The 10,431-nt window shown below is 37.3% G+C and overlaps 1 pseudogene; it reads right to left on the bottom strand.

Annotated features, from left to right (window-relative positions):
• Window positions 1–9,731: 9,731 nt before the first annotated feature.
• LOC111818181 lies at window positions 9,732–9,881 on the bottom strand (annotated as a pseudogene).
• Window positions 9,882–10,431: the final 550 nt, after the last annotated feature.

The raw sequence follows: 10,431 nt of genomic DNA, 5'->3' as shown, positions 1-10,431 counted from the left end.
AGGTAATGTTTTATTTATTCAATGCTTTCCATATAGAAAACAAAGTACAGCTTTTGTTAACATTTTGTTTTGTCAAAGTAACTGATGTACTCAACAGTCCTATAGAATTACTCCTACTAATAATGATACTGCACGTATTATTTGGTTTCATGTATCTCCTCAGTTTTTAAGACAAATGTAATATGGTACCACCATTATTTTGTGAACAAGAAAATGAAGACTTCAAATATTAAAGGTGTATGCGCATAACTAGGTGGTGGGAACAACATCTGAACTCAGTGCTTTGGTCTCAGAGTCTATGACTTGATCTCTACAGAGTCCTTTTCTGAACAGTGCAGCTTTTGTGATAAAGACAGTGGTCTTCTCACCCACCTACACACAACTGTCATTCCTATTAATAGGGAGGGAACTGCTGAAAACTCTTTTTTTCTGCTTCTACTTATGCTTAACTCAAAATTTTAAAATAATAGAGTTGCTACTCATTCTTTCTTTCAACTTTGAAATAATATTGTTTTCCTTGATGTGGAAAATGAGAATTTGGCTTTTCCAAGGCATCTTCTCTCACCATGTGCATGTGTGACTTCAAATACAAGCGCGTGTTTTTCCCTCATTCTTCAAATACAGGGAAATGACTTGAACAGTTCCCACACTATTCCTTGTTTGCCTGATCATTACTAACCACAAAAGCATTACCTACAACTAATATTATCTATAGATAAAAAGAGTAGGGACCTAGGTTGAAATATATGGAGAACAGCATTTTAAACTATTAAATATGGTATATTTTGTATAGTACATTGTTTAATGACATTTCTCTTAGTGCACAATCTTAATCTTAGATTGAATAAATGTCCATTTGTACATTTTCTCAATATCATTGTTTCTTTAATATTTGGATCTTTTCTTTCTTTTTCTTCTTTCCTTTACATTGTTCTTTTATTTTAAAAATAAGAGAAAACATAAACACAAAGACAAAAACAAAATAACACAGCACAATAAAAATGCAGAATTTCAAAACAAAGTGATAAGAAATTAACAATAGTATTCTGATGTTGAAATTGCTTCTCACAGAGCTCAAAATTCTTCTCTTCATAACCACATGTACCACACACCCAACACTTCATCATCTTGTGCATATGGTGAGTGCAAGCGATTAAAAAAGAAGGTAAACTCAGAAAGAAAGAAAAACGCAGAAATCCACCTCCTGGGATGCTTCAATCATTTGCTGCACTCTTGTGTGATTTCTCTCTTGGGCTGACGAATTGCAATTGTCAAAAAACTTCTCTGTGTGGTTCTTTTGAGAATCTCATTGCCACCTCCCACGTCCACAGTTTCCCGAGCAGGAAGACATGAGCACCAGACACTGCTGGACCTCTGACGTCTGACATGAGCTGTGGTCTACCTTCATTAATCGATAATTCATCTTGACACGCTTTCTCAGTTGTACATCTTTTCCCATATGTTGACTTCTTCCATTGATCCTCCAACCATCTAATCTATTTTATTTTTGAGATAGTGTTGAGACAGTTTCACAATTTTGCATTGTCAAATTTCCTCGAAATTCTATTTCTCATATTATGCTTTTAATTTTCAAGAATTCTTTTGTTCTGTATCCTCTCATGTGGTTATTTCCTCTCTGAAGATTTTAATTATAGATTTTTTTTCCTTTGCCTCTGCTTCATCTTCTCAATTTTTATTGAATTATTTGTTTTGTTTGTTCTTTTGGATTCTGTCCTGCATTTTAAATGTTGTTGTTGATGGTCTAGTGATACTTTGTGTCTCCATCCATTTTTAAAATGAAAACTCTAAAAACCAGGTGCACACATTTTGTGCAAGGGCAAAACTTTTTGATTGGTGGACACTGTTGTACCGCAATGAGCTCCATAAAAGGATTTATAGTTCTTATCAATTGTGCTGGGCAGTTTTCCCAGAAAAAAAATATCTATAAACATCTGGGATAGGCTGGAGCATGGGTATAATGAGTACGTTCTTGGGATCTGAGTAGGGGTCTGCAGTAGAAACTTTTCCTATTCGGAATGCAAAATCTCACTGAGTCATCCTGTTTTACAGCCAAATGGGTCATATGTCTCTTCAAGTGTACTCGTGTCTGTACAGCCAGAGCCACACTGATTCATTCTTCATGAAGAGTAACCTCCTGCAATTTGGAGTGTGGAACACGTTCAGTGTTCTGGTTGCCTGGGCTGAGGAAAGACATTTGGGCTCCGTCTGCTGCTTGCACCCACTTCTCACCACCTGTTTTCCATCTCGCTTAGATCCCAGCTCTCACTGGTGTCTGGTGCCCGCTCTACCTACACATCTCAGTGAAACTCTGACTTAAGTCAATTTCTTTTTAAATCAAATTTTTGCAACTTGACATCGTCCCTTCCACCACCCATCCACAATGACATTTCTGCTATCTCTACTTCGTTGTGTTAGTTTCCTGTACTCTCCATTTTGGAATGTGTTCATTTCTCACACCTACACACACACACACACACACACACACACACACACACTGGTTTCTTATAATATGAAAACAGTGCTATTTTAGGGTTTGTGCCATTTTTATTCATTTACTTTATATGTTTTTGTTGCTGTTAGACAATTAGAATTATCTGGAAATACAGATTATTATATTAACCATGATTCTGTGAGACAGAAATCATTATGAATTTCCCAATTTTAATCAAATTATGAATTTCCCAATTTTCCCAGGGAAAGTAACTTGAATTGTTTATTTTTTGTCATTTTATTTCAATTTTATTTTCTCTGGCACACTTAGAGTGCACATTAATATTGACAAAGGAAAGCTTTGGAATGGACAGGCAGCCATACAGGTATCACACGCTAAATCACACAGAAGTGTCTGAACAAATCACAGCGAACAGATACCGTTTGGCTGGACTAAAAGCCATTCAGAAGAAATTTCCTTTTACACGGTTTTCCTTTAGTCCTCCTAACTATTGCTGAGACAAAGAAACATAAGATAATTAATATAATTTATAATAATACAAACAGAATACAAGTAACAAACTTGTTATGAAAAAAGTTAATATGGTTACCAATATAACCAAGTAAGAGCTACAAAATAGCAATATTATTTAACAGTCAGTGAAAAATGTGACATTTGGAGTCAGCTACCAATTTCAAGCAGTCTGGTTCTGTTGTTGCCACCTAAAAAAAGACTGTCTGTAATTCTCTCTTTCTGTTCTTTTTTTCTCCTTTAATTGCCATTTTTTCCCAGACCAGCTGTAGCATCTATGTCCTGACTTTGATCCAACTACTTACTTTAACCCAAAGAAAATGTCTCCCAGAGACTGTGCATATCACGGCAGTGCCTCCGTTCTTGACAAGCTTGCTGTTTTAACAGAGTATAATGCAGAGAGAACTGCAGGAAGCGAAGCTCCCACATACTGGGGAAGAGAAAATTAAGACCTCTGTTTAGCAAATATTGGCACAGAAGTGCAGAGCCTTTCACCTAAAATAATATTGTGAACACGTGAGACTAAAATTTCAATGGAGGCCATGGAAACCAGTATTCGACTGTTCGCCTTTTTTGAGAAATAGTGCATTAAATCATTCCCATCTCATATAGGACAATTAAGTCATTTCATCTTTGATCTTGAATGAGAGACTTGCAGGGACCTTTGAGGTCTTCCTAAGGGAGCTGCAAAGTAAATTGAACATAGCCAGGGCATTTAGAAATCCTGAGTCTTAACATTTTAAAATTATATCCAAAATATCAGAATTAATTTGAATGTTTACAAGTAGAAAACTGATAGCTGTGCAATGTACATACTCTAAATAACACTTGTTTTGGACATGTTCTAGTGGATTTGGGTCAGAAGCATATTCAGTAATGCAGAATATTATATAAGCTGCTCTTTTGAGGGAAACACTTCACTGATTGCCTGAAAGTAAATGTGAGTGGCAGATGTGACCTGCAGGACTGCGTGTTTCTCATTAATTTTCTCTTCATGAGAGGGAATCCATATTTTTAGCACAGTGGCAAGTACTGAAGGGCACATTAAGAAGACTAAAATATTAACTGCATCACTCAGTAAACAGAGGGAGGAAGAAACACACATAAGCAAATACAATAGAGAATATAATACCATCTTTCATGTTCAAGTGAATTTTTAAAAATTGTATGCTGCATAGTTATTAATTTAAAATATAAGGTAAACATTCTTAGGCCAGAAGCAGAGCTCTGTCATGCTATATATCTCATTTTAGTTCCTTATTTGTTTGTATTAGTTGCTTCCCTTTTACCAGGACAAAACATATGACCCCCACCACTTAGAAAACCACAGGTCTATTTTTGCTCATGTTTTTGTAGGATTGAGTCCATAGTTTATTGGTTCCAAGGCAGAATTGGTATGGCTGAAGGCCACAGTAAATGAGGTGAAGAAAAGCTGCTCAGCCCATGAAAGCCAAAGAGCAGAGATTGAAAAGAGAGGAGCCAGAGCTGGGAACAAGAATATACACTTGGGGATAAAGCCTGCAGTGAGCTCGCCCTCACCGATGGACCTGGCTCCAAGCTTGAGAATTCAGGGGGGTGTTTTACATTTTAGTCATTATTATCCAGCCTCTTGGCCTAGGAGACTCATGTTTTTCTTATTATGAAAGACTCATTTATTTCATCTGTGTCAGTCACCACAATTTTAACAGTCCATTGTTTCCCCTGAGACTCAAGGCAAAGAGATCTCTTTACAGAGAGGCCCTATAAAAACAAAGTGGAATATTTTCAACATACAAAGGCACAGCATAACACTTCAATTTTAAAAGGGAAGCATTTCCTAGGTATGGTGCATGTCTATAATCTCAGCACTAGGCAGGCTGAGGCAGGAAGATTGTTGTGAGCTTGAAATCAGCCGGTGATATAAATTGAGCTTAAGGCCAGCCTGACCAGGCCCTGCACAGTGAGATCCTTTCTCAAAAAGTCAAAAAGTAAGTAAGTAAGTAAGTAAGTAAATAAATAAATAAATAAATAAAATGAAAAAATAAAAAGGTGGAGGTGAGAATAATGGGACAGAAAGCATAGTAAGGAATGGGAGCACCAAAATAAAACTAAAGCCAAGCAGGGCCAACACTAAACCATACAGCTTCATGTCCAGCACCTGGAGCCAATTGTTGAAATGTGAATTCCAGGGAAGCCCTGTCCCTGTGGCCCTCCAGTTACACTCCATGTGGCCTCTTTCTTGGGCTACCTGTGATTTTTCTCTGGACATTTTCCAGCTTTCTGGCCTTTCCAACTTCCTGGGTTCTCTGCTGCATGTTCAACTTCAGAGTTCCTGAAGCTACAAAATGCACTGGCCTTGTGGGGCACTTCCCATATCTTGTGGCCCCACATAACAACTCTTGTGTTGTGGATATCCAGAAAATCAGTTATCACACACATGATGCCAAGGCTTGCTGCCAGTTCAAAGAATATCTTGACTCTGAGTGTCCAGATGCCTGAACGTGGATAAACTGCCTAGGCAGCCCTGAAAGAATAGATAGTGCTTTCTTCTATAAGCAAACTTTTAAACATAAATTCATTTGTTTTGCAATTCTGAACTTGCAAAAGTAGGTGGGGCCTCTGTAATTGATGAGATAGCTTCAACCCAACTTTGCTATTGTTCTGATGTAAAATACTTTTTTCCTAATACTCTTGTTTTCGGCGACAATACTCCCTTTTATGCAACTTTTCAGGCTCCTCTTTTCTGGAAAAACTTCAACCATTTTCCACTGAATTTTGGTTCTTATTTCTCATTATAGATACAACTAAATACATCCAGCAGTATCCATGCCACAGTCTAAACATTGGGTTGCCTTGAAATAGCCCCATCAAGATTAATTAGTTCAATACATTAGACAGGGGCAAAGTATCATTCCTTTGTTAGGATACAATACACATATCCCAGACACAGAGAATGCCTCCCCAACAGACAGCAAGACATACCTATGTGACTCATCACTCTTATTTATACCTTGCAGAGGCTGTGGCAATATGCCAGTTTGACCACTCAGTCATTGTGTGAACCTCTTAGAATATGCATATTTGCTTTAAAATAACCAATTAAATTTTATCGTAGCTAACATGTTTGAGTAAGATACTTGACCCAATAAAGATAATGGTCCATGAATATCATCTTCTTTTCACTTGTTCACTGACCTTAGAGTATGTGTAGGTGTGTGTCCTTGGGTGTGTATGTGTGTCTGTGTTTCTGTATATGTGGCTTTTGTATGTGTGAAATGCAGGTTTGTTATTTATCTCCAAAGCACTTTTTAAAATTTTATGTATTTGGTACAGGGGCTCACTGTACAGCTCAGACTCATGATCCTCCTGTCTCAGCTTTCCCAGCACTGGGATCACAGATATGAGTCACCATTCCTTGGCTTGGTAGCAGGCTTGGCTCTAGGAGCAAAGCCATCACTGCCTGTGGTAGCAGGTATGAGACCCTGCTCCTTGTGCTAGTCTAGACAGGCGCTTAGACCTCTGAGCTACTGCTGTGGCCCTCTCCAAAGTATTTATAAGTAAAAATAAGTCTAATGTTTCTATCTTATGTACCTGTCTTGCCTTCTGTTCTTGTGGCTAAGACAAGAACTGCAAATCTATAGAAGGAAAGGTTTACTTAGGATCACAGTTTGAAGAAGTGTCACTCATGGTCAGCTGGATCTGAGACGAGGTGGTGTGACAGAGGGGTATAGCACAGGAGAAAGAGCCTAAGACATCGCAGCAGGAAGCAGGGAGTGCTCAAGGGAGAAGGGCGGGAGATTCATGCCTCCAGGCCACACCCATGTTGATCCAGCTCCTCTAAACTAGCCTCCTTCCTAACAACACATTCAACCACTGATGGATATCACAGGCCCCTAATCCACTCCCTTGTGCAAAGCCCAATTTATGAGCCTGTGAGTTTTTTGGGGGGACATCTAGACATAAATGATAAAACTCTTAACTACTAGAGAGTGATTCCTAAATTAAATACCTTAAAGTAGTACAAAATTATATCTTAAAAATTTGTATATTTTTTCTTACCTAAGAAGGCAGAAACAATTGTTTCCATTATAAGAATATATGGTACAAAAAAAGAATATATGGTGCAAAGGTTATATCTGTGTATGATTTTATTGAAGTCATGAATTCTGTTTTTTTGTTTGTTTGTTTGTTTGTTTTTCTTTTTCTTTTTTTGGTGGAACCGGGGATTGAACTCAGGCCCTTGCGCTTGCCAGGGAAGCGCTTATTCCACTGAGCCATCTCCCCAGCCTTAAATTGATACTGTTTTTTTGTTTGTTTGTTTGTTTGTTTTTCTTTTTTTTTGAAGTCATGAATTCTGTGCCAGTTGTTATGCATTTTTATTTCAAACATCACTGTCTATTGATTTTCCCTTAATTTCCAAAAAATAAGGAAAATAGAATCTCAAATATATCACCTAGTTTTAAAACTTATCAAAATTTTCCCATTTCCTTTCTTCCTATGTTCTTTTCTTCCTTCCTTTCTTCCTTCCTTCTTCTCTTTCTTCTGTTACTACTTGTTCCATAAGATTAATGAACACCAAGATGTTCACATCTTTGTCTGAGATATATGGATAATTAACTTGAGGCAAAGATAACTATAATTAAGAGATGGAGGTCAGGTCACAACAAATTTAAAGACTACAAACTGTAAAGTATTTATCATTATTAAGAATCTTTGAAGGAAGTGCCCCCTTATATTGATCTGATAGGTCAGGATTCAAAGTTTCCCAGGCACCTTGCCCCAAACACTATCCCTGCTGGTTCCCCAGGCACCCTGTGCCCATACTCTGTCCCCTTGCAGAGCCAAACCCTAAACCACAAAACAAGTCCACCTGACCTTGACCTTTGAAAGCAACCACAAAACTCCCCTTCCTTAACAGTAAAGGTCTCCCACAGACCAGGTGGCCCTGCCAAGATTAGCTCTCCCTCAGCTGTCTCAGCCAGAGATCACTCCCCTTAAAAAATCCTATAAAGGCTCCTGTCTCCCCTTTGTTCACTGCTGTCTTGGTCTTCTAGACATCCAGCTTGCTTGATACCCCCAATAAATCTTCTATTCATATCAGAATGCCTGGTCTGGTTGATTGCGTGGTTTTCTACCTAACAGGATCTCCTAGACACAAAGCTTGTGCAAGGAATTTTTATAAGCATGGAAAATAGAGAAATGAGAGAGTGAAGCATCCTATGAAAGGGGAAAGAGCTGAGTAAAGTATCATCTCAGTAACAATAAGACTTGTTTTAATCGACTGAATAAAGAAGTTTTCGGGAGCATAAACTGCAGTGTACAGTTCCTTACTCTTCTTTCATGCAAAAGGTGAGGGTTTCTCTTTCTTTTTCTCCAGTCAATCAGTTACAGTCTGTGTTCTTTCTCAATCAGCAGAGAAGAGAGACCATGCTACGTAGGCTGTTGGCCGCTGCCCCGTAACTTTGAGGAGAGAGTAAAAGGGGCAGCCTAACATCCACTGCCAATGCTTGGAAATAACAAGCTGTTGACCTTTGTGTTTCTCATAACTTAGTAATAAGAAAAAGGCCAGGTCATTTGAAATATAGTCCAACTACAGTTTCAGAAAACTAAAAAATATTTTTTAAAATTTATATTCAGAAGAATAATTTGGAAATTCAAATAAATAGAACATATGCAAAGAAAATTATAGAGATTAATGAAAATCTAATCTGTATCTTGTTGGACTTTCAAAAAAATAATGAAAAGGTAATGTTTGAATTAATTAAAATTTAAAATTGTCTAGAGTTCAAATTATTTGTCAGATCTTAGAAGTCAATGAAAAGCAAATAGTGACTATGTTCCTAGATAAATAATAATTAAATAACAAATCATTGAAGATAAATGCTCTAAATAGAATTAAATCGAGGTGTGGTGGCACATGCCTGTAATCTCAGAACTCAGGAGGCTAAGGCAGGGGGAGGATCCCTGTGAGTTTAAGACCAGCCTAGGCTACAAAGTGAGCTCAAGACCAGCCTAGACTACATAGCTAGATCCTGTTTCAAAAAGATCAAATAGATAAAAAAATAAGTAAATAAATCATTAAAGACTTCAAAGGAAAACAGAAGAAATAAGGCAGAATGAATAGAAAAGAAATGAAAACTGCTTAGTTTAGGATAATAATTTCCTGTATGAAGACACCGCATAACTTAGTGATTAAAATTAGAGTTAGAATTCTGAATATACAAAAATATCTGTCTATTGTATGTCTCTGTACTGTAAATATGAGTTAAATATTTCATTTCATGAAAGACAATGTGTAGAATAAAGAAATTATAAAATGCTTAAGAATATGTTGAACATAAATGCTTATTTCGTTAATGGACAAAATAAACTTCTTTAAAAACATTAAGGAAGTCATAAATAAATGGAGATAAATGTTATGTTCTTGGTAGGAAATCTCAACAATGAAATGAATCAATTATTCCAAAATTGAACTAAAACTTAATTGCCATTCAATTGAAATCCCAGCAGGAGATTTTATGAAGCACAATGAATCCATTCTAAATTTATTTAGATATATTCTAAATTTATAAGTAAAAATAAAAGTGCTTCTTTACAAAAAGAAGTTGAAATTTAATCTAGCAGATGTCAGACCCAACTATGCTATAGTAATTAAGTCAATGGGGAACTGAGAAAAAGAGAAGCGAACATAGCTAGCCCAGAAAGTGTGCACGCTTGTGTGTGTTTGTGTGTGTACGTGTATGTGTGGATGGATGTGTGAATGGAATTAACATGATGAATTACTGAGTACAAATAATCTACATGGGAAAATCCAAAACAAATTGGACACTTCCCATTGCTCACAAAATTACTTTTGGACATTTTAAAATTTAAAGAACAGATACTACACTTGGTCTTAGCAAAAAGGCCAAGAAGTTATTACAGAAGGGTTAGGAGTATAAGTTAGTGGCATAGCCCTTTCTTTGCAAGTGAAAGAGCTGGGTCAGTCCATAGCCATGCAAAAGCAATATTAAATTTGATTTAAAACCTCTCAAAAACAAAACAACTACTTTGAAGATAAGAGTGCACAATATAACAATCATGATAGATTTCCTATCATCTTGTCTTGAAATTTTGTATCATTATAAAGTTTTTCTTAATTTTAATTTTCTTTTAAATAAAAAAGACAACAACAACAAACTTACTGGGGACTCCTCCAGACCCAGTCCAAGTCCAGGCCCGGCAAGTGTGTGGGAGTGCACCCTTGCTCCCTTGTACCCCCTAGACCTCTCCAGACTCAGCCCAGGCCTAGTGTGCAGGCCTGGGGTGTAACTCAGCAGCTGAAGTCCCTACAGAGAGACTAGAGGCCAGAACTACCCAACAAATCCATGAGCAGAGCATGTTGCCAGAGGGCACAACAGGTTCACTTCTAAGGGCTGCAGTGGGAAGGAGCTGAGCACAGCATGCACACCCAAGCCAGGAACAACTGG

Source organism: Octodon degus, unplaced genomic scaffold, assembly GCF_000260255.1.
Source record: "Octodon degus isolate 3935 unplaced genomic scaffold, OctDeg1.0 scaffold00082, whole genome shotgun sequence".
Taxonomy (NCBI): Eukaryota; Metazoa; Chordata; class Mammalia; order Rodentia; family Octodontidae; genus Octodon; species Octodon degus.
Note: the sequence above shows the minus strand (reverse complement) of the source record. Positions and strands in the feature narration are given on the sequence as shown.